We start from the raw sequence: 21,785 nt of genomic DNA, 5'->3' as shown, positions 1-21,785 counted from the left end.
CAGGTGAGGACCCGGGATCCCTGGTGACCTTGAAGAGCAGAGCTGCAGTATCCCTGGACCACTTCCCAGCTTCTACGGAGCAGGAGATATAATGTTAGCTTCTTTGAGCACCTGTCTTCTGGGATCTTCTGTTACAGTGGCTGTCCTGTATCCTAATTAGTCCTGAAATTGGTGTTGGAAGGGAGGTGCTGCCATAATGAAAACTAAATTATACAGCATTGTCTTAGCAGTGGGGTGGCAGACAGTAAGAAAGTCACACAGCAGGCTGGAAAGCAGGTGATCCGTGTTATGTGGCAAGATATTTGGCAAATCAGTTGCCTTCAGTAACTTGGAAGCAGATCAGGTACGTAAAGAGCCTGTGTCTCTAGCAAAAATAATTTTAGAACATTCACAACATGGATCGTCTGGCTGTTCCTTGATACCTTTAACAAGGGACCACAAGGGAGACATAAAGTCAGGTGTGTTTGCAAGCAAAGATGGAGGGATGCAGCTCTGCGACAGAAAGGCCACTCTGCCTGTGGCCTGCAATCGAAATTGACCAAGTGGCTGGAAAAGCCAGCTGCTTCTGTCACCAACAGCAGAGTCTCCTGGCACAAGCTGAGAGCCTTTCTCAAAGGCGTCCTGTGCAGACTTTTCAACCGGACAACAGGATCCAGGCTAGAAGCAACAGTCAGATTAAGGATGTTGCTTTCCACTCAAACATTTCAGGTGGCTTCAAGAAAGCCACTGTTAAAATGAGGAAGAGGAGGTTGGCAGTGTAAACCCTTAAATAGAAAAAGACCTATGGGCAGGCTTAAGGTCTGCATCCCAAAGAGATTTTTTGAGTAGATTATTTTGTCCATGGAATGAACCAGAAGCAAATAGACTGAAAGCTTACTAAGTCTGGGGCAATTTATTATGGTTCGTTCCCTAAAATAGCCCTCAGATCCCCAACCTGCAGCAGTGGGGGCCTTCAGCTCCTTTGGCATAATGTCAGCATCTTTGATATAACCTCCTTACTTTCTGGTAAATTAGATAGTCTGAGCTCATCTTGGAATAAGCCTCCCAAACTTGGATTCAGCTCTGGTTCCTTCTGGCAGGAAATGGTTTTAGATATTCAGATACTCTGATTTGTGTTCTGGGGGTGTTCACTGCTTTCAAACATCTTTATTGGACAAAGCCATGAAATACTTTGAATTTCGTGTTCATGATATATGAGTTCATACTAAAATTTTCAATTCAGATTCAGGACTATGGGATTTTTACTTAACTCATTGATGGTACATCTGTACTTCTTCCTTTATGCCGCATATTCCGGTCCTCAAAAATGCCAACCAAAGAACTGCTGTGCTTTATTCCACAACGTGCACACAACCGCTCCAGAATAAAAATGCCTAACACCACCACAAACAGGAGTCACTGAATACAGTGTTGTTTTTTTTAAATAAATTTATTTTATTTATTTTTGGCCGCGTTGGGTCTGTTGCTGCGCGTGGGCTTTCTCTAGTTGCGGTGAGTGGGTACTACTCTTTCTTGTGAAACGTGGACTTCTCATTGCGGTGGCTTCTCTCGTTGCAGAGCGTGGGCTCTAGGCACGCGGGCTTCAGTAGTTGTGGCTCGCGGGCTCTAGAGCGCAGGCTCAGTAGTTGTGGCACACGGGCTTAGTTGCTCTATAGCATGTGGGATCTTCCTGGACCAGGGCTCGAACCCGTGTCCCCTGAATTGGCAGGTGGATTCTCAACCACTACGCCACCAGGGTAGCCTTAGTTTTTAAAAATGTTTTACAGTTCTTTTTTCCTCAGAATACGGCCTGACCAGGGACGTAGAGTCAAATGATTGCATTTTATAGTCACCTGAAATAGTTCCTTTCTAGATAGTTACGCCAGTGGTTCAAGACCCAGTTCTGCTCAGTTGTTTCATTTTGCTCTCAACATTTAGGAAGCACACCTTGAAATTTAATTTTTTGCCATCGGTATGTAAAATATTTTCATGATTCCCTCTAGCAAAAATAATTTTAGAACATTCACAACATGGATCGTCTGGCTGTTCCTTGATACCTTTAACAAGGGACCACAAGGGAGACATAAAGTCAGGTGTGTTTGCAAGCAAAGATGGAGGGATGCAGCTCTGCGACAGAAAGGCCACTCTGCCTGTGGCCTGCAATCGAAATTGACCAAGTGGCTGGAAAAGCCAGCTGCTTCTGTCACCAACAGCAGAGTCTCCTGGCACAAGCTGAGAGCCTTTCTCAAAGGCGTCCTGTGGAGACTTTTCAACCGGACAACAGGATCCAGGCTAGAAGCAACAGTCAGATTAAGGATGTTGCTTTCCACTCAAACATTTCAGGTGGCTTCAAGAAAGCCACTGTTAAAATGAGGAAGAGGAGGTTGGCAGTGTAAACCCTTAAATAGAAAAAGACCTATGGGCAGGCTTAAGGTCTGCATCCCAAAGAGATTTTTTGAGTAGATTATTTTGTCCATGGAATGAACCAGAAGCAAATAGACTGAAAGCTTACTAAGTCTGGGGCAATTTATTATGGTTCGTTCCCTAAAATAGCCCTCAGATCCCCAACCTGCAGCAGTGGGGGCCTTCAGCTCCTTTGGCATAATGTCAGCATCTTTGATATAACCTCCTTACTTTCTGGTAAATTAGATAGTCTGAGCTCATCTTGGAATAAGCCTCCCAAACTTGGATTCAGCTCTGGTTCCTTCTGGCAGGAAATGGTTTTAGATATTCAGATACTCTGATTTGTGTTCTGGGGGTGTTCACTGCTTTCAAACATCTTTATTGGACAAAGCCATGAAATACTTTGAATTTCGTGTTCATGATATATGAGTTCATACTAAAATTTTCAATTCAGATTCAGGACTATGGGATTTTTACTTAACTCATTGATGGTACATCTGTACTTCTTCCTTTATGCCGCATATTCCGGTCCTCAAAAATGCCAACCAAAGAACTGCTGTGCTTTATTCCACAACGTGCACACAACCGCTCCAGAATAAAAATGCCTAACACCACCACAAACAGGAGTCACTGAATACAGTGTTGTTTTTTTTAAATAAATTTATTTTATTTATTTTTGGCCGCGTTGGGTCTGTTGCTGCGCGTGGGCTTTCTCTAGTTGCGGTGAGTGGGGACTACTCTTTCTTGTGAAACGTGGGCTTCTCATTGCGGTGGCTTCTCTCGTTGCAGAGCGTGGGCTCTAGGCACGCGGGCTTCAGTAGTTGTGGCTCGCGGGCTCTAGAGCGCAGGCTCAGTAGTTGTGGCACACGGGCTTAGTTGCTCTATAGCATGTGGGATCTTCCTGGACCAGGGCTCGAACCCGTGTCCCCTGAATTGGCAGGTGGATTCTCAACCACTACGCCACCAGGGTAGCCTTAGTTTTTAAAAATGTTTTACAGTTCTTTTTTCCTCAGAATACGGCCTGACCAGGGACGTAGAGTCAAATGATTGCATTTTATAGTCACCTGAAATAGTTCCTTTCTAGATAGTTACGCCAGTGGTTCAAGACCCAGTTCTGCTCAGTTGTTTCATTTTGCTCTCAACATTTAGGAAGCACACCTTGAAATTTAATTTTTTGCCATCGGTATGTAAAATATTTTCATGATTCCCAAGGTAAATATACAAAACAAGGTGAATTTATTAGTAGACTGACCTTAACATGTGTGGGTCCTGGGACAAGGTTACAGACAGAGGCCCACATTCTATGTGGACATGTATTTTAAAGTAATAAATCAAGCCAACAAATTCTTAAATAGAATATGTCCCATCCTCTTCTCAGAGAAGCACTTCCTCACAGACATGGAGGCCAATCTCCAGGTAGAAGTCCTGGCTACTTAGAGCTCCACACTGGAACGTGGTGGCACAGGGCAGCCTGCCGCTCACTGCCCCTCCTGGTCCCATTCCCCCCACCCCCGCTTCCCCATAGCTCAGGGGGCCTTGCACACACACATGTGGACACACCAGCCCTAGTCAGCCTTCAGGAGGATGAACCCTGAGACGGGGCCCTCGAAGTGGGCTTGGGGCCACGTGGGTAGGGAGTTCCAGAGTCCTGTGATCTAGAAAGGAGGGTGTTGGCTCCCCGTAACTCAGCCCACGGGGTCCTCACCCCCCAGGCCCGGGCAGGGACTCCTCTCACCCAGGCCCACAGGCAGCCCTGACGGACAAGCCAAGCATCTCTCCCTGTCCTGCAGCCCTGCAGTCTTCGGTTTATCGTTCCAGTTTATAAATAGAAGCACATTTTATATGTAAATAGACTATATCTTCACACACACATATTTACACACAGACGCCCTACCCTGTGGCTGGGGATGGCAGGGAGTGGACAGGAACCCGTGTCACAGATCTCCTCCCCCAGATAAGGGCCCTGCTGAGCCCAAGCAGCAGTGAGGCCACCAGGGGGCAGCGAGCACGGGGAGACCGCTTCCCATCACTTTGGGATGATTCCGTCAAAGGAAGCAAATACGACTTTAATTCACATTAACCAGTAGGAAAATACAGTCTTCTCCGTGTACCAACATAAGGCAAATTCGACATAAGAGACACAGATTCAGTTCAGCTCCACTGCCTTGAACCGATCGCTGGCCTGACCGGCCTCTCTTTCCTTTGCGAACGCCTCACGTGATTACGCCCCCCGCCCCACCCCAGCCTCTCCAGGGAGCGGGACCACGAGAAGGAACCCGGGTGGTTTGCCCCACAGCCATCTAGCAAGCTGCCAGCTCAGCACCACCCTTTCCGTGTTGGTCCATAAGCCCCCTGTTGGGAAACCGCTTTACCTTCTTCAGCTCCATTTCCCCCCCACCCCCCGGCTCTCATCCGAGGTGAAGAGGGTGCTTCATGGGCGACAAGCTGCCAGCTTTCCACTGAAGCCCCGGGTCCTCAGCCGTCGGGTCGGCGAGAGAGGCTTAAACTCACCCTGCTGAAAGATGATGAGGGAGGAAATCAGAGAGAGTGGAAGCTTAATGGGTATACAGTTTCAGTTCTACCAGGTGAAAAGTTTTGGAGATCTGTTTCACAGTAATGGGAATATACTCAGTATTACTATAAATGGTACTGTTGAAAATGGTAAAGATGGTAAATTTTATGTTATGTGTTTTTTACCATAATAAAAATCATAATAGCATAAGACACACACACACACACAAAGACAGGAGGATGCAATCCGAAAAAATAAAAATCAGCATCTGAGACGCGAAACAGTCCATGTGTCTTTTCTATCACTAAAAAGGAACTGGATTTGGCATGGACACCCCTAGGGGACAAACGAGTCCCCTCTGGACACTGCGGTACCCGTCATGGCCGCCAGGTGGCCTGGGGAGTCGGAGGGAACGCTCCTCTCCAGCCAGGAAAGCTGAGAGAATTAGGAAACCTATGAGCCAGACCAGAGGTGTTTTTGTAAATATAAATAAATAAACATATATATTATTTAAAACAGTGTAAATTTTGGGCTTCCTTGGTGGCGCAGCGGTTTAGAATCCGCCTGCCAAGGCAGGGGACATGGCTCCAAGCCCTGGTCCAGGAAGATCCCACATGTCAGGGAGCAACTAAGCCCGTGCACCACAACTACTGAGCCTGTGCTCTAGAGCCCGCGAGCCACAACTACTGAGCTCACGTGCCACAACTATTATTAGTAGACTGACCTTAACATGTGTGGGTCCTGGGACAAGGTTACAGACAGAGGCGACTGAACTGAAGGCAACTACTGAAGCCCACACACCTAGAGCCCGTGCTCCACAACAAGAGAAGCCACCACAATGAGAAGCCCGCACACCGCCACGAAGAGAAGCCCCCACTTGCCACTAGTAGAGAAAGCCCACGTGCAGCAACAAAGACCCAGTGCAGCCAAAAATAAATAAACAAAATAAATAAATTTATTAAAAAAAAAACAACAGGGTAAGTTTCACTTATAAGAACAACGTGGTGTCAGCTCACTAAGAACTCAGTAAGCCCACACACCTAGAGCCCGTGCTCCACAACAAGAGAAGCCACCACAATGAGAAGCCCGCACACCGCCACGAAGAGAAGCCCCCGCTTGCCACTAGTAGAGAAAGCCCACGTGCAGCAACAAAGACCCAGTGCAGCCAAAAATAAATAAACAAAATAAATAAATTTATTAAAAAAAAAACAACAGGGTAAGTTTCACTTATAACAACGTGGTGTCAGCTCACTAAGAACTCAACCTCTCGTAAACTATCACCTAACCTTGTCTTGGGTTGAAAAACTCTCTGATTTTGTGCAGAATTAGGAATCTCAGGAGCAACACTCACTTTGTATCAGATCTCTCATTAGCCTTATGGGAGAGAGGCCTCCCTTTGGGTGCCTAAGTAATAATTAGCAAAGCTTTGCTGGAGGTTCTTGAAGGTATCTTTCCTGAGAGAAAACCAACAGTCCCTCTGTTATGGGCTCTTATCCTCTATCCTTTGTTTTCTCTCCATTTACGTAATTAAAAAAAAAAAATCTGCATGAAAGCATGGCAGCCAGAACAAGGTCCTACTGCACAGCACAGGGAACTATATTCAATATCTTGTAGTAAGCCATAGTGGAAAAGAATATGAAAAAATATATACATGTATAGCTGAAACTAACACAACACTGTAAATCAACTATATTTCAATAAAAAAGAATTTAAAAAAAACAAAAAGCATGGCAGCCAGGCCAGGCTGCCATAACCCTCTTCATGACCAGCTACCCAATCAGGAAGAAAGTTCCCTTGGTTTCCAAGGGCAACCGCCACTTGGCCTTGGCTCTGTAAGGTCTTCTCACAAACCATTGCTTCACTAGGATTGAAGAGACTTTCTTTGTTCAAGAAGGACGTCCCTCCTTCATACCTTTTTTTTTTTTTTTTTTTTTTTTGTGGTATGCGGGCCTCTCACTGTTGTGGCCTCTCCCATTGCGGAGCACAGTCTCTGGATGCGCAGGCTCAGCGGCCATGGCTCACGGGCCCAGCCGCTCCGCAGCATGTGGGATCTTCCCGGACCGGGACACGAACCCGCGTCCCCTGCATCAGCAGGCGGACTCTCAACCACTGTGCCACCAGGGAAGTCCCCTCCTTCATACCTTTAACTTCATCCTGAAACCTCGGACCAATCTGCTTCATTTCCTTTCCAAATATGCAACCGTTTTCAACGGAACAGCTGGTAAATATGCAGGACTCAGCAGTCTCCTCTCAACCGGCAAGTGAAGGTCAACCCACAGGGCTGCTCGGCCGGGATGTTAATAACATCACTTGTAGAAACAGCTTTTCTACATAAGACAGCTGGTAAAAAGACCCTGTTTGCTCAAGATGGCATCGTAAATGAATCTCAATTGGAGGTCCTCTGCATGGAGATGTGACTGCAAAATAAGTCAGACAAAGCAACTGTTGTAGCCTCCACACCCTCCATCCTCCCTTCTTCCTCTTTTCCGTGGTGGCCACATGCGCAGCACCAGATAACCGTGACAATCCTGTTCCCCAACTTCCCAACTTCTCTTGCAACTAGGGGTGGCCCTATGAGCCACTCTGGCCAGTGGATCCAAATGGAAGTAGGTTGAGAACATTTCCGGGAAAACTTTACTTTTCCTATTAAAGGGATAGACATGGCTGGTTTGACTCCTCGCCTCCCTTCTTTCTGCCTTGAATTCAGACATGATGTCTAGAGCTATAGCATCTGTCTTGCAACCAGGAGGCAAAGGAAAGGCTTGGGTGAGCATCACAGATTAGGGGAACCAGGGGCAGCAAGCCCTACCTCTGAACACCTGCTTACATGAGAAAAGTATACGCATACGTGTTCAAGCCGCTTAAGCTGGCTTTCTGTTCCTTGCAACTTCACACGATTCTGAGCGAGACACACCATGCCTGGCATACTTTCCACTAACTCTGCTGTCTCCGAAGGAATCTAGAGCTGAAGGAGCAGCATTTCTGCTCACCTCCTCTCTCCACCTTCTCTCCTTTGTAGGGCAAACTCATACAAACCCAAGCTGGGTAGATGAGACTGTGAAATTCTCCAATTTGACCCAGGGATTTTTGTCACTGCCAGGTTAAATGGGTGACGACTGATATCCAAAGAAAATCATGGGACTTTATGTCAAAGATGTTAAAGGACCTGCCCATTCCAAAGCCAGAACATCTGCCCCTGGGGTGGGAGGAACCCTCCCCGGAGCCAAAAACTCAACCCCGACCAGGTGTCCTTGTCAGCGGGACAGGAGGGTCCGTCCAGCCACCCTGATGCATCCACTTGGCAGTGCCACAGGCCAGAGGAGCTCTGTGTATGCAGAACACATTTGAACGGGGCCTGAGTGGATTATTTTGAAGAAATCCTCAATACTGCCTGGTTCCGGCAGCCTATTCAGCACCGATTCCTGAGCTTTAAGAAAAACGGTGGGAAAAGGACCTGGAATGGATGTGGCATAATCATAGACACGAATGATGGTTTTCATAATAATAACCTCCGAAGGGGTCAGGCCAGCATTATCATTAATCCCATTTAACTGACTTGTGACGCTGAAGCTGACGGGGTATCTTGCCTTGGAGTCCCCGCTTCCATGCCGCTCCTCTGTATCACAGGACATTCACCCGGACTCCCTTCCGCCACCGCAGCAGGGTGCTCACCAGGCAGCCAGGCTCCAGGGCGCCGACAGGGCAGGTTTACCAGCAGCGGGATGGCCGTTCTAAGTGGGGCGGCATCCTCTCCCTACACGCTGGCCAGTGGGCGAGCTGGGCCAGGATGCCCCAGCCTGCTGGTTCCCTCTGTCTTCTTTTCGCCTGAGGCCATGGGCACCCCCATCACTGCTACTTCCTCTGGCGGCCACGTCTAGACGTGGGGCACTGGGTCTCTGTCGGAGATGCTTCAGCAGGCAGAGGAGGGGGTGCCCCGGCACGAGAATTTGGGATGAATGTCGTATGGACGGTGTGGGCTGCGGCTGGGCCCTGTGTTCAGACCTCCAGCTGCCAGCACAACCACCAAGGGGCGTAACAGAAGAGCAGACCCACCTTAGTGAGGTCCAGCTGAGCTGGGGGCCTCTGTCCTTGGTGGGAAGAGAGAGCTCTCCTGGGACCAGCAAAGGTGTTTTTGATTCTGGTGGGTGACGCACATGAGAAGACCTGACTCATGAAGTTCCATCTGTGGGCCTTGGCAATGTCGATTCTAGTCCTTTGTTTCTTTTCATCTTTAAAATTGAAAACAAAATTAAAAAGGGAACCACAGGTGTATTAGACTACTAGGGCTGCTATACCAAAGTCCCAGTTTAAGCCTGGGGGGCTTAAACAACAGACACTTATTGTCTCCCTGTCCTGGAGGCTGGAAGTCCCAGATCAAGGTGTGGGCAAGGCTGTTTCTCCTGAGGCTTCTCTCCTTGGCTTGTGGATGGCCGCCTTCTCCTGTGGGCTCACGTGGTCGTCCCTGTGTCTGTCTTCTTCTCATAAGGACCCCAGTCATATGTAATAGGGCCCACCATGCTGACCTAAGTTAACCTCAGTTGCCTCTTTAAAGACCCTCTTTCCAAAAACAATCACATTCTGGGGACTTCAACATATGAATTTGGGAGGGGGGGGACACAGTTCAGCCCATAACACAACTCATGTGATTACACTGGCCCCACCCAGATAATCCAGGATAATCTTCCGATCTTAAGGTCTATAACCTTAATTATACCTGCAAAGCCTCTTCTGCCATAGAACACAACCCAGTTACAGGTTCCAGGGATTAGGACGTGGACATCTTTGCGGGGAGGCCCTTCTGCCTTCTCCATTGTGCCAAGTACTTTACATACATGACCTCACTCGTATATGGCCAGATTTTCCTACTCTCCCCGATTCCTAGCTGCAAAAACTGAGACACAGAGAAGCTAGGAAGGACCCCAAGTCCCACAGTTGATAAATGGTGGAGATTGTGGTTCAGCCACAGCCTGACTATAAGGCCTGCCCGTTCTAACTGCCGCCCAGTAAGGAGTCTTCAGCCATAAGGGTGGCTGCAGTTCTGGAATCTGAGGGCTACTCTCCCCTGGCATAGAAATGGGGCAAAGGGACACGCCCCTCCTCTCTCGCCCACCAGCCTCCCCAAGGCTGCAATGGTCTGAACCCCTCCCCTCAACACCGGTCTCCCTGAGTCTGTGCTTCTTCCCTCGAATCCGCCCACCACAGCGTAGCCAGAGCCATGGTTTAAGTCACAGATCTGATTCTGTCACCTCTCTGCTTAAAAACCTTCCACAGCCCCCCAGTGCTCCCAGACTGCTATAGTCTGAGTGTGTCCCCCCCAAGAGCCACATGTCGAAATCCTAACCTCCAAGCTGATGGTATTAGGAGGTGGGGCCTCTGGGGTGATGAGGCCATGAGGGTGGAGCCTGCAGGGATGGGATTAGTGCCCTTATAAAAGGGACCCCACAGAGCTCCCTCACTCCTTACACCATGTGAGGATGCAGGGAGAAGATGCTGACCCAGGAGAGGACCCTCACCCCACGATGCTGCCACTTGATCTTGGACTTCCAGCCTCCAGACTATGAGAAATAAATTTCTGCTGTTTATAAGCCACGCTGCCTGTGGTACAGACTTGTTTGCTATGACAGCTTGAATAGACTAAGACAAGATAAAGACCAAAAGCCACAATATGTTTTTTTTGCTGGGACTCTTGATTTAAAGCTATGAAAACCCAATGCCACTTCAGAAAACAGTTTGGTAATTCCTCAAAAAGTTAAACACAGAGTTTCCATATGAACCAAGGATTCCATTCCCAGGCATACACCCAAGAGAATTATAAACATGTTCAAACAAATACATGTACACACATGTTCACAGCAGCGTTAGTCACACTAGCCAAAAGGTGGACACAACCCAAGTGTCCATCAACGGATGAATGAATGAGCCAAATGTGACACATACCTACAGTGGACGTTATTCAGCCACAAAAAGAATCAGGTACTGATACATGCCACGACATGGATGAACCTTGAAAACACTGAGTTTTCAAGTGATGAGAATACAGACACAAAAGGTCACATACTGTATGATTCCATTCACATGAAGTATCCAGAACAGGCAAAGCCAGAGACACAGAAAGCTGATTGATTGTCAGCGGCTGGGTGGGGAGGGGAAGGGAATAACTGCTTCACGGGTTATGAGGTTTCCTTCTGGGGCGATGAAAATGTTTCGGAACTAGATAGAGGTGGTGGTTGTACGACATGGTGAAGGTACTAAATGCCCCTGGATGGCTCACTTTAAAGTGGCTAATTTTATTTTATGTGAATATCAGTTAAAAAAAACCATGGAAGGAAGGAAGGAAGAGAGGGAGGGAGGGAGGGAGGGAGGAACTTATTGGCTCACGTAAATGTGAAGTTGAAGAGCGAGCCTCAGCTAAATGATGGACCGAAATGGTACGATGGGGGATTTCCATCATTGTGTCACCTTGTCTCTGATGTGCCTCAGCCTCCACTAGACAGGCAGGGTGACAAACCTTCAGCCTCAGACACCAATGCTCCCAGCCCAGAACCCCAGCAGAAAGACACAGCCCAGTTCTGTCTTCATATCCCTGTGGTCTAAATAATCAGCTAACTCCACATACACCCAATATGCAATAAGGGAGAAGAAGTCTGGGGGCTGTGATTTCTTTGAGGGTTCAATTTCTTTAAAGGAGGGGAGTTTATTTTGGACTTTCATTTCTCAGCAAAAAAGGGAGGGGTAATATTGGTCAAGATCTAGTTGGAGGAAATCGACCACCATGATTATCTGAATGGGGAAATTTAATATTAAGAACTGTTAACCAAAACTATTAAAAGGGGTATAAGAGGACTGGAGAGGGTCCAGCAGCAGCAGGTGCAAAAGGGCCTGACATTGTCTGGTGGAGGGAGAGTGGACATAGGGGACAAGGGCTGGGAGGGGGTCACCCCCAACCAGGGCTAGGACTCCCACCTATTCAGGAGACCCTGCCCGACAGGGAGCATGCAGCCAGCTGGAGAAGCAGCTCGCTGGGGTGGGGGGTGGGGCAGCTGTCTAGGCTCTTCACTGAGGAACAACAGCAATGCAGGGCTGGGACCCAGAAGAGAAGGGTCTTCCTGGCCCCGTGGTCCATCTGTTGCCCTCTGCTGAGGAACCCTAACATTCCTCCAGCCAGCGAAAGAGAACATTCCCCCAGCCAGCTGGGGTCCAGCTCCAGTGTCACAGGCAGAGAAAAGAGGAATGGATTTGGGGCTGAGAGATGATAAACTAATAACTGAAACAGGGGATTTCATTGGTTGGGGCTTTCGTTTCTCTGGTGAAACACAAATGGGAGCGGGTCCCTGTTCTGGGCGTTGTGTCTGGACAATTGATCACAGGGTCTCTCCCTGGTTAGGGAGGTGGGCATGGAACTGGGCATGGGGACTTGGGGTCTGATGTGAAGTGTGCTCTTGGCTTTAACTGATGTCCACTCTGACCTATTTTGGGGACACGACCTGAACTTCCCACTGCACTGATCCTGCAGGAATATGAGGGGTTCGCAGAGTAACACAGAGGAGGGAGTTGTCGCTCTCCACCTCCCTCTAGAGGGTGGGGAAGAGGGGTTCTCGCCTGGCTTTGTGCAGCTCAGGCTGGGCTGTGGCTGCTGGAGGAGAGGTCACTGCTCATCTGGACACCCCGGGGCCCTTCTCTTCAGGCCCCGGTGGGACAGGGTCGATGGCTGAGCCCGGCCACCATGCTCGTCTCTCTTCCCTGCTGCTGTACCTGGTGTGCTTTGCTTTGCTCTCCTGCATGAGGCACCAGGGCAGAAGGGGATAAAATCCCCTCTCAAGATTGTGGCTGCAGGGGAGAGAGGCTCCTGCTGAGTCCACGCCAGCTTGGCGGGACAGGCCTGCACAGCGAGACCTGTGCTCGCCCAGCCGCTGTTACAGTGGCACCTGCTTCCCCGTGTGCTCCGTACGAGGGCCGCCCCCTCGATACAGGGCAGGCAGAACAGGCTAAGACAGGTCTGCGCGGTCCTGAGCTCTCTTCACCTGATAATACTGATGATGGCCACCACAGCTATTCAGTAGACCCGCTGTCAACAGACCCAGTCTTGAGTCTAACACGCCTTGCGAAGGCCAGGCTCGAGAGCGCTTGCAGTGCACTTAGACACTTAGAGGATGCACGCTTTGCATCCGAATCCCAGCAGTGCTGCAGCAGATCTCAGGGGAACCTGTGATCCCCCGGATTCAGTATGATAGATCACACAAACTTAGCACATGCCTAGCACTGAATCTGGCTCAGAGCAGATTCCATGGACGTACGCACGAATTAATGGACGTTCGGGAAAACTCGCGGCGCTGGCAGCATATGCTCAGGTTTTGTTCAAGCGCTAAATAAAAGAGGAAAATCTAATCCTTCAGCCATCATCCAGTCGGATGGTAAACCGATCATTTCCCCAAACAGCACTTCCCTTCAACAAACAGTGGCCATAAAAGCAAAGGCTCTGAAACTTAAGAGGCCATAAAGCCTTTGGCAGTGGTGCAGGGCTCCGATAACACACACATGAATAAATTAAAACCCAAAGCTGCCGCGGAGACACAGCCACGCCCAGAAGGACACTGATGAACAGACTCGTAGTGGAAAGAAACACGGGCCACAGCATATAACGTGAGCCAGGGGCAGCTGCCCGCCAGGCACCCCGGGGCCCCCAGCCCTGCGCCAAGTCGGCAGCTCCCGTCCAGCTGAATGGGGGGCTTACACAGCAACACAAAATCGATGCCACTGGTTGGTCAACCAAATAGTGATCTCACCGAACGACTCTCAGGCCACAGATGCGCTCCTCTGAGAGGGTAGAGGACAGATCAGTCTGGGGATGCAGACCCACACTCCCTGAGTTACCAAGTTTACAGTCAGCCACCAAACAGAGTGCTCCAGGGCAGAGAGAACCACTAGCGCAGGCTCCTCATTCAGTGACGGACGTGGGGAGGGCCCTTCACGTGGAGAGCCTTGGATTTCTCTATTGAGAGCCGGCCACCAAGACCAGGCAGGCCGCCTGCACCAAGGTTTCATCCTCCATTTAAAAACATTCTTTTCCCTGCAGACCTCTGAGCGGGGACTGAAAAGAATTGCAACGAGGCCCTTGGTGTCAGACGGAATTAATACGACTCATCCCTCCTGCTGGGTCTCGGCAGGACACTTGACACCCAGACCACAACCACTCAACTCCTTTCCCGGGACTGGGTGTCAAGGCTGCGAGCTTGGTTAAGCTCCGAGGATTGGCAATAGAATTCGAGTTGAGGGTTTTTTTTTTGGGGGGGCGGGCAGTTCTTTTTCTACCTTCTTTTCACCTGTAAGTAGAGTCTAATCAAGTGCTCAAACACGCATTTTTTCCAGGGCTGAAAAAGTACATACAAACCAGGACTCGGGGGAGACTGGACACACAGAGGCTCCATTAAAGCCACTGAAGGAGACAGAGCTTGGCAAACAGGAATTTCTACTTCAGTTCCAGCAGCCTCGCGTGGTGGAGGCATGTAACAGAGATCAGGCAGAGTGAGGAATGGTCTTATCAGACAGCCATCCTAGGTTGCCTGAGCATTTATTATGTGCCCACGCCATGCTGGGCAATGAAAAACAATTCGGGGCAAAGAAGAGACTGAGAGGCTGTTTGAAGGCAGTCAGGCCCTTGGAATGATGGACTGTTATTCTCCGAGCCTGCCTGAGGGCCGGTCAAATCCTTCACCTTCCAAATAAAGAAAACGAGGTACAGAGACAATGAATTAAATGTAGCCTTTCCAAAAAATAGTAAGTCTGTGCCCGTTTCTACATCACAGGAGTATTGTGTCTGGAAACCCCTGATTTCATCTGGGTTCAAATCAGCCATGGGCCTGTCTTGGTCAGCTCGGGCTGCTGTAACAAATATATCAGAGGCTGGGTGTCCTAAACAACAAACACTCATTTCTCACAGCTGTGGAGGCTGCTGATTCTGTGACTGGTGAGGGTTGCTTCCTGGTTTGCAGATGGTGCCTTCCTGCTGTGTCCTCACATTACAGAAGGGGCTAGAAAGTGCTCTGGGGTCTCTTTATAAGGACACTAATTCCATCATGAGGGCTCCACCCTCATGACCTCATCACCTCCCAAAGGCCCCACCTCCTGATACCATCACACTGTGGGGTTAGGATCTCAACAGATGGATTTTGGGAGGACACAAACATTCAGTCTATAACATGGACCAAGCAACATGGCGTGAGAACCCCTGATGGTAGACAGAAGGGGCTCTCCTCATTCTTCGTGGGTGTAGCATAGAAGTCTGGGGTCCTACAGTATCTTTTTCTACATCAAGCTAATAAAGACCTGCTATCTAATTTTTTTCACACTTATACACTTTTCCCCAAATGAAAACCTCTTTCCTTACTACTAAATAATAAAACTTACATTCTTAAACGTCCCCCCTTTGTCCAACACTGTACCAAATGTTTTATATTTAACTCTCACAACACCTCTAAGAGGTTGGCATCCCCTCTTGTGGATGAGGACACGGAGGCTCAGAGAGATTAAATCACCTGCCAAAAGCCACACAGCTGGCCATGATCCAGTCAACCCCCACGCCCATGTATGCCCCTTCCAGTATTAGCAAAACTCTTACAGATTTACTGGCTGCACACAAGTGGGCTGTCGTGACCTCTTCCACGGCGGTGGGAGCAGATGGAACAGATGAACAAACTCTACTCCGCCAACCTTTCTCTGGCCAAGGCTGCTCTCAGAGACAGTGTGGGGGAGCAAATGCTGCTCCCTCCTAACGACAGGAGGGCGCGCAGCTGTTTCCAGCAGGGGCTGTGATGGGGTGGCGCCAGGCCCCTCTGGCTGCCATGCACAAAGGTGGCTCAGGCCATGGGGCTCTAAGGGACCCTGAGATGGAGGGATGATGGCTGTGGCAGCAGCAGCCGCTGCCCCTGGCATGTCACAGGCTCCTTGCAAATGCCTGGATTCAGGTTCAGATGGGAACAGAAATGAGACACCTGAGTTGATCCCTGCATGCCTCCGCCAGGGTCCATCTGGTCAATCAGTGAGCTTACTTCATAAGGTTCTGAAGGAATGAAATGGAGCAGCACCTAGAATGACACAAGGCTCTAAATGACAGTGTGACGTGTTCATTAGTGTGAATACAACTGCACTCCCACTAGTCAGGGTCCCCATCAGACACAGACCTCCAGGGGCTTCAATTCTTGGCCAATAGTTTAAGAGCTGTGATCTGTCTGTAAGACATGACTAAATTATATCCAACAAACTAATCACACACCATCCTTACTGAGAGAGAGAGAGGATAAAAAGAATAGAGTTGGAGGCGTGGAGGAATTCCTGGGAAAGAGCGAGAGGGGTTTTTCTGAGGATGGGCCCCTGTCTCTTGGTGTGAGAATTCCCAGATAAGTTTAGGGATATTAGAGGAAAGTTTCCTTGTGGCTTTGGAACCTCATAGTAAAAGCTGGAAGGACTTTGAGGAAAGTGTCCATGAAAACTTGAAGAGCCTTGAAAAACTGTTTATAGAAGCATGACTGTCTTTGAGGTGGCCTCAGGTAAAGGATTAAAGAAAAGGGAAAAATCTTACTGGAAACTGTTATGTAGTAGAGACAGAAACTTTACCAGCACTGTTGCCTTATAAGGAAGATAGAAAACGTACCTTAGGCATGGGGTGGTCTAGCAAAGGAGATGGTCCAAGCAGAGTACTGAAGAGTGATTTCTTCTTGCTGCTTCTGGTAAAAAGTGAGACAAGAGAAAGGCAGGACTGTTAAACAAAAGAGAGGCAGCACTTCCTGCTTTTGAAAATTCTCACCTTCTCCAGATGGCAAATGATGTTAAATTTAAAGGGCTCTTAGGTAAAAATCAAGTACAGGCACCATCAGGAAAATCTGGTCTAAAGATGAACCCAAGAGTGTGACTGTGTCTTAGTCGGCTCGGGCTGCCATACAAATGACAAACACCACAGACTGAGCACTTCAACAACCCTGTCCTTTCAGGGCATATATTGGAGCTATTTGTAGGTGAAGCTTTTTTTTTTTTTCTAATGGAGTGAGCCCACCCCCGCCCCCACAGTGAGATTCACAGGTCATCCACAAGATTTTTAAGAGAATTATATTGGAAGAAGCATTGACAGCTTGAGCTGAAAGGGACAGACAGCACAAACTGAAAAGATGTCTTTGGACCCTGAAACTTGTACAAGGCAGAAGCACGCTGAGAAAACTACACAAATACAGGAAAAGGAAGGATGACTCAGAGGGTAAAACCAAAAGCCTGCAGAGTAAATCCAAGAGCTGTGGAAAATTACTCCCAGGAAATGTCAATTTGCACCCTACTGGATTTCAAAATTGCTATGAACCAGTGACTTCCATGCATCCCCAATTTCCAACTCTGTTGAACAGGAGGGTCTTCAGTAATTATGCTATGCTTGTCCTATTATTGCAGATAACTTGTCTCTCTAGCTCACAAATTTCAGACCTGGCTTTGAGGATTCAAGGAACTACACCTAAGGAGCCTCACGAACATCTGGATCTAATTTGGATAATGAAATTCTGGACTTCAAACTGATACTCTACTGCATTGGGGGCCCTGGGAGAGGCTAAGCACATTTTGTGTGTGGGTAGGACGTGAATCACTGGGGCACAGAGGGAAGATGTTGGTAGCCAGCCTCTAAAACTTCCTCCAATGATCCCCATCCTCCAGTACTCTTGCCCTTGTGTCACCTCTTCCCACAATGAATAGGACTGACTAATGTGACCAACAGGATGTAACTTCTAGGTCTTAGCAGACGCTGTGACTTTCCCCTATTCTCTCCTGGATCACTTGCTCTGGGGGAAGCCAGTTGCCATGTCATGAGGAAACTCACACAGGTGTGTGGCGAGGTCCCCATGGTGAGGACTGATGCCTCCTGCCAATAGTGACCATTGGCTTGTCACCCACATAAGTGAGTCATCTTGGGGAGCAGATCCGCCCAGGCTCCTACAGTTGGCTGTAGTCCTGGCTGATTGCAATCTCATGAAAGAACCCAAGCTAGATCATTCTACTAAAATGCTCTTGAATTCCCAACCCACAGAAGCTGTGTAACATAACAAATGTTTATTATTTGTTTAAACCACTAAGATTTGGGATAATTTGTTACCCAGCAATAGATAACTATTACAGGATTGAAATGAGCACATCAAATACTTCATTCAATTCATTAATGAATGATGGAAATAGTAATATAATTCCAGGAACACTTGGGGAACTTGATATTTATAGCAATTTCATAAAGGACTGTTAGAATTTGAGTGCTAGGTTAATACAAAATAGTACAAAACTGGTTAATGCCCTAGGGAATAATAAACTGAAACCTTTGGGGTTATCTTTTTGAGTTAACACTGAAATGACATGCCATCACCTTTTGCCTCATTTTCAAGTCTTAAATATTTTTTCTTAATAAGCAGATGTGATCCAGGAACTGAGAAAGGGAACTCCCACTTGACTGACTGCTTCTAAGGAAAGGGGGTCCCGGTAGCTGCTGCCACCCCAGCTGAGACTGCATGTGTGATGTGGCCTCCCTCACCTCTGCTCAGAGGGGACAGAAATGAATGGGTAAAGAGGGCGGATATGGCCGGGGTGGAGCATGGGCTCAGAGAGCTCCCAAGGGTAAACAGCATGGGACTATATACAGACTTGTCTCAGAGCAGCTTTGGCAGGGTAGGTAGGAAGGACAGGTAGAGAGGGAAGGGGAGAAACAGGATGCCCAAATAGAATCCCAGTCCCTAACTAAGGTTTGGGGGGTTTTGTTTGTTTTGTTACCTTTTAAAAATCATCTTAAATATGTAAGCAGTATTTACCTAGTAAAAAGAAGAAATTTGAATTCACCTTTGGGATAGACTGTCTTTGTTTTGGGAAGAACTATTAAGTGGACATTTGATTATGAAATATAAAGCAGACATCATGCTTCTTGTTGAGTCTGTTGGCCTGAATGCGCGTTTGAGGCTGAGAAGCTCCATATTCTATGCGGAGTAAACAGCAGAAACAGAATAGTTCCTAAAAAGAATTGGTGGGCTAGGGGCTAAGGAATGGGTTTGCAGTGGCTGTACCTGCAGCCTGCAGGTGGCACACCTGCAGGAGGCCAGGCTGGGTTGGAGAATTCTATCATAAAGGAGAGAAGAAAGTCCAGAGCAGGGACCTGGGTAGCTTGCTGTCTCTGTCAGCCTTTGGGAATGCTCTTGGACACACTTGTTTTTTAAGGCTCACGTTGGAAAATCATGTTCTAATGGACCTTCTTGTCAGGTACCAGAAGGCAAGCGAGCATTCCTGAGGCTAAGCGTGGGGGCGGGTTTATCTCTCAAACACAAGGGCCATTTCTGTTGTCAGTCATCCTGGGGAGAGGCTGCTCTTGAGACAGGAAGTGAGGATTAGGGAGGCTGGCCTCTGAATGCAGAGATGGGACAAGCACAAAGCCCTCCCAGGGAAGAAGTGGCCCCTCCTCCCCATGAGGGTCACCTGGCAGCAGGTGTGGGGGGAGCTCTGTAAAAGACCCCCAGAACAGGGCTTCCCTGGTGGCGCAGTGGTTGAGAGTCCACCTGCCAATGCAGGGGACACGGGTTCGTGCCCCGGTACGGGAAGATCTCACATGCCGCGGAGCGGCTGGGCCCGTGAGCCATGGCCGCTGAGCCTGCGCGTCTGGAGCCTGTGCTCCGCAACGGGAGAGGCCACAACAGTGAGAGGCCCGCGCACCGCGATGAAGAGTGGCCCCCGCTCACCACAACTAGAGAAAGTCCTCGCACAGAAATGAAGACCCAACACAGCCAAAACTAAAAAAAAAAAAGACCCCCAGAACAGACCCACCTAGAGGCTCTAAGGGAAGTCCCATCCAGTAGGGTTATCTGTTACCTGTGCTGTACCTCCTTCCCCTTCTCTCACTCACACTCGTCAACACAGTCTGGTTCCTGTTGTGGTGTCAGAATTTAAGGGAAAAGCCTGTACTGTAGCTGAAACGCAGGGCTGAGTGCCAAAGCTAGCATGTTGGTGAGGGCAGCAGCCTGACAGGGAGGGACGGTGGCCCAGCTCAGTGACAGAGCATGAATAAGACACCACAATGCCAAATTTGGATGCTGGAGAGATCTCAGGATTGAGGGGCTGGACAGGGAAGGGACCCAGATTAACAATCCACAAATTGACAAGTAGCTGTGAAATTCACAGCAAGATGAAGTGTGGCTTAATTGGTGATCACAGACCGGTGACACCTGGCCATGTGGGTTATTGATGAGTGAGACAGAGGATGGATGATGGTAGATAGGCAGGCAGGTAGAGGGACAGGTATAGGATGGATGGATGGATGGATGGGTGGATGGATGGATGGGTGGATGGATGGATGGGTGGATGGATGGATGGGTGGATGGATGGATGGGTGGATGGATGGATGGGTGGATGGATGGATGGGTGGATGGATGGATGGGTGGATGGATGGATGGGTGGATGGATGGATGGGTGGATGGATGGATGGGTGGATGGATGGATGGATAGATGGACGGACGGATGGATGGACAGATGGACTGATGGATGGATGGACAGACGGATGGATGGATGGACAGACTGATGGATGGACGAATGGATGGACAGATGGATGGATGGATAGGCAGGAGCTGATGTATAGATAGATGGAGATATAGGTATAGAATGGATGGTGAAGGAGTTCAGAGGATGTCCCCCCAAAATATGCCACTCAGGAATACTGATTCTTTTGAATTAAAGGCACTTGAGAAATAGCAGGTATAACAAGGGCTCTCTAACTTTCCTTTTTCTTCCTGAAAGCAGGAGATAAACTCCCCTGTGAAAGGTGTCCTCCCTGTACCGGGAGAAAGGAAGATATTATCACCAGAGATGGGGAATCTGAGGCCGAGAGATCTGTACAAGCAAACCCTGTTCAGCCAACCCTTATCTTACTTCACCATTTACCACCTCTGGCCCAAAGCCCTGTGTCTTGTCCATTCTTCACAAATGTATTGTTTCTTTGTCTAAAAGGTATAAAAGCTTTCTGCTCTGGCTGCTTCTTCAGGTCTTCATTCTCTTATGAAGGCTCCTTTGTACATGTAACAGTTTACTAAAACGTGTATGCCTTTCTCCTGTTCATCTGTCTTTGTCCATTTAATTCTTAGACCCAACTGGAGACCTAAAGAGTAGAGGAGAATTTGTCCTCCCTTACAGACAGATAATGACGTATAGATAAATAGATAAACAGATATAAGTACAGGGTGGATGGATGGATGGATGGATAGATGACAGATAGAAAGAAAACTGCAGAGGAAACATTTATTTTTATTATCTTCCTAAAATGTGGACAAGCACAAAGAAAGGACATGAAAGTATAAGTGAACAGGAACTCCAGAATACAAATTACTTACTTTTGCTTGTCATACTCCAAGAGGAGTTTTAGAAGCAAAATTCAATGGTTTCCAATTTCCCCTTTTCTAGATTATCTGTGATGGATACTTTTCTCAGCAATTTCACCCAACACCAACCAGGAGATTGAAACTCAACAGAAAATAGAACTCAAAGAGCCAGAGATGCCCGTTTCTGTCCCCTCCGACATACAGAAGAGCGGAGCAGAGGAGGTTATCCAGATGGGCCGAGGGGGAGGCTGGTCCCTGCAAGCTTCTCCTGAGCCCCCCACCCAGCCGTGTGGGGCCTTCTGGGTGGCTTCTTTGTCACCACGCTTCTCATACCCGAAGGGAAGGGCATGATATTCTGCCAGCTTCCCTAGTGTGTGTCAAACAGCTCAAACAGCCATTTGAAAGAATGCGGCTATTTGGGGATAAAGAACTCTATGCAGGGCCAACTACTGTCGCTTCATAACAGGACTGGGTCCCCGGAAACACGAGAGGCAAATCAGTTCTGCTGGGGAGCCAGAGAAGGC

This window comes from Neophocaena asiaeorientalis, unplaced genomic scaffold, assembly GCF_003031525.2.
Source record: "Neophocaena asiaeorientalis asiaeorientalis breed wild unplaced genomic scaffold, Neophocaena_asiaeorientalis_V1.1 scaffold120, whole genome shotgun sequence".
Taxonomy (NCBI): domain Eukaryota; kingdom Metazoa; phylum Chordata; class Mammalia; order Artiodactyla; family Phocoenidae; genus Neophocaena; species Neophocaena asiaeorientalis.
The sequence above is the reverse complement of the archived record's forward strand: the minus strand, read 5'-3'. Positions refer to the sequence as shown.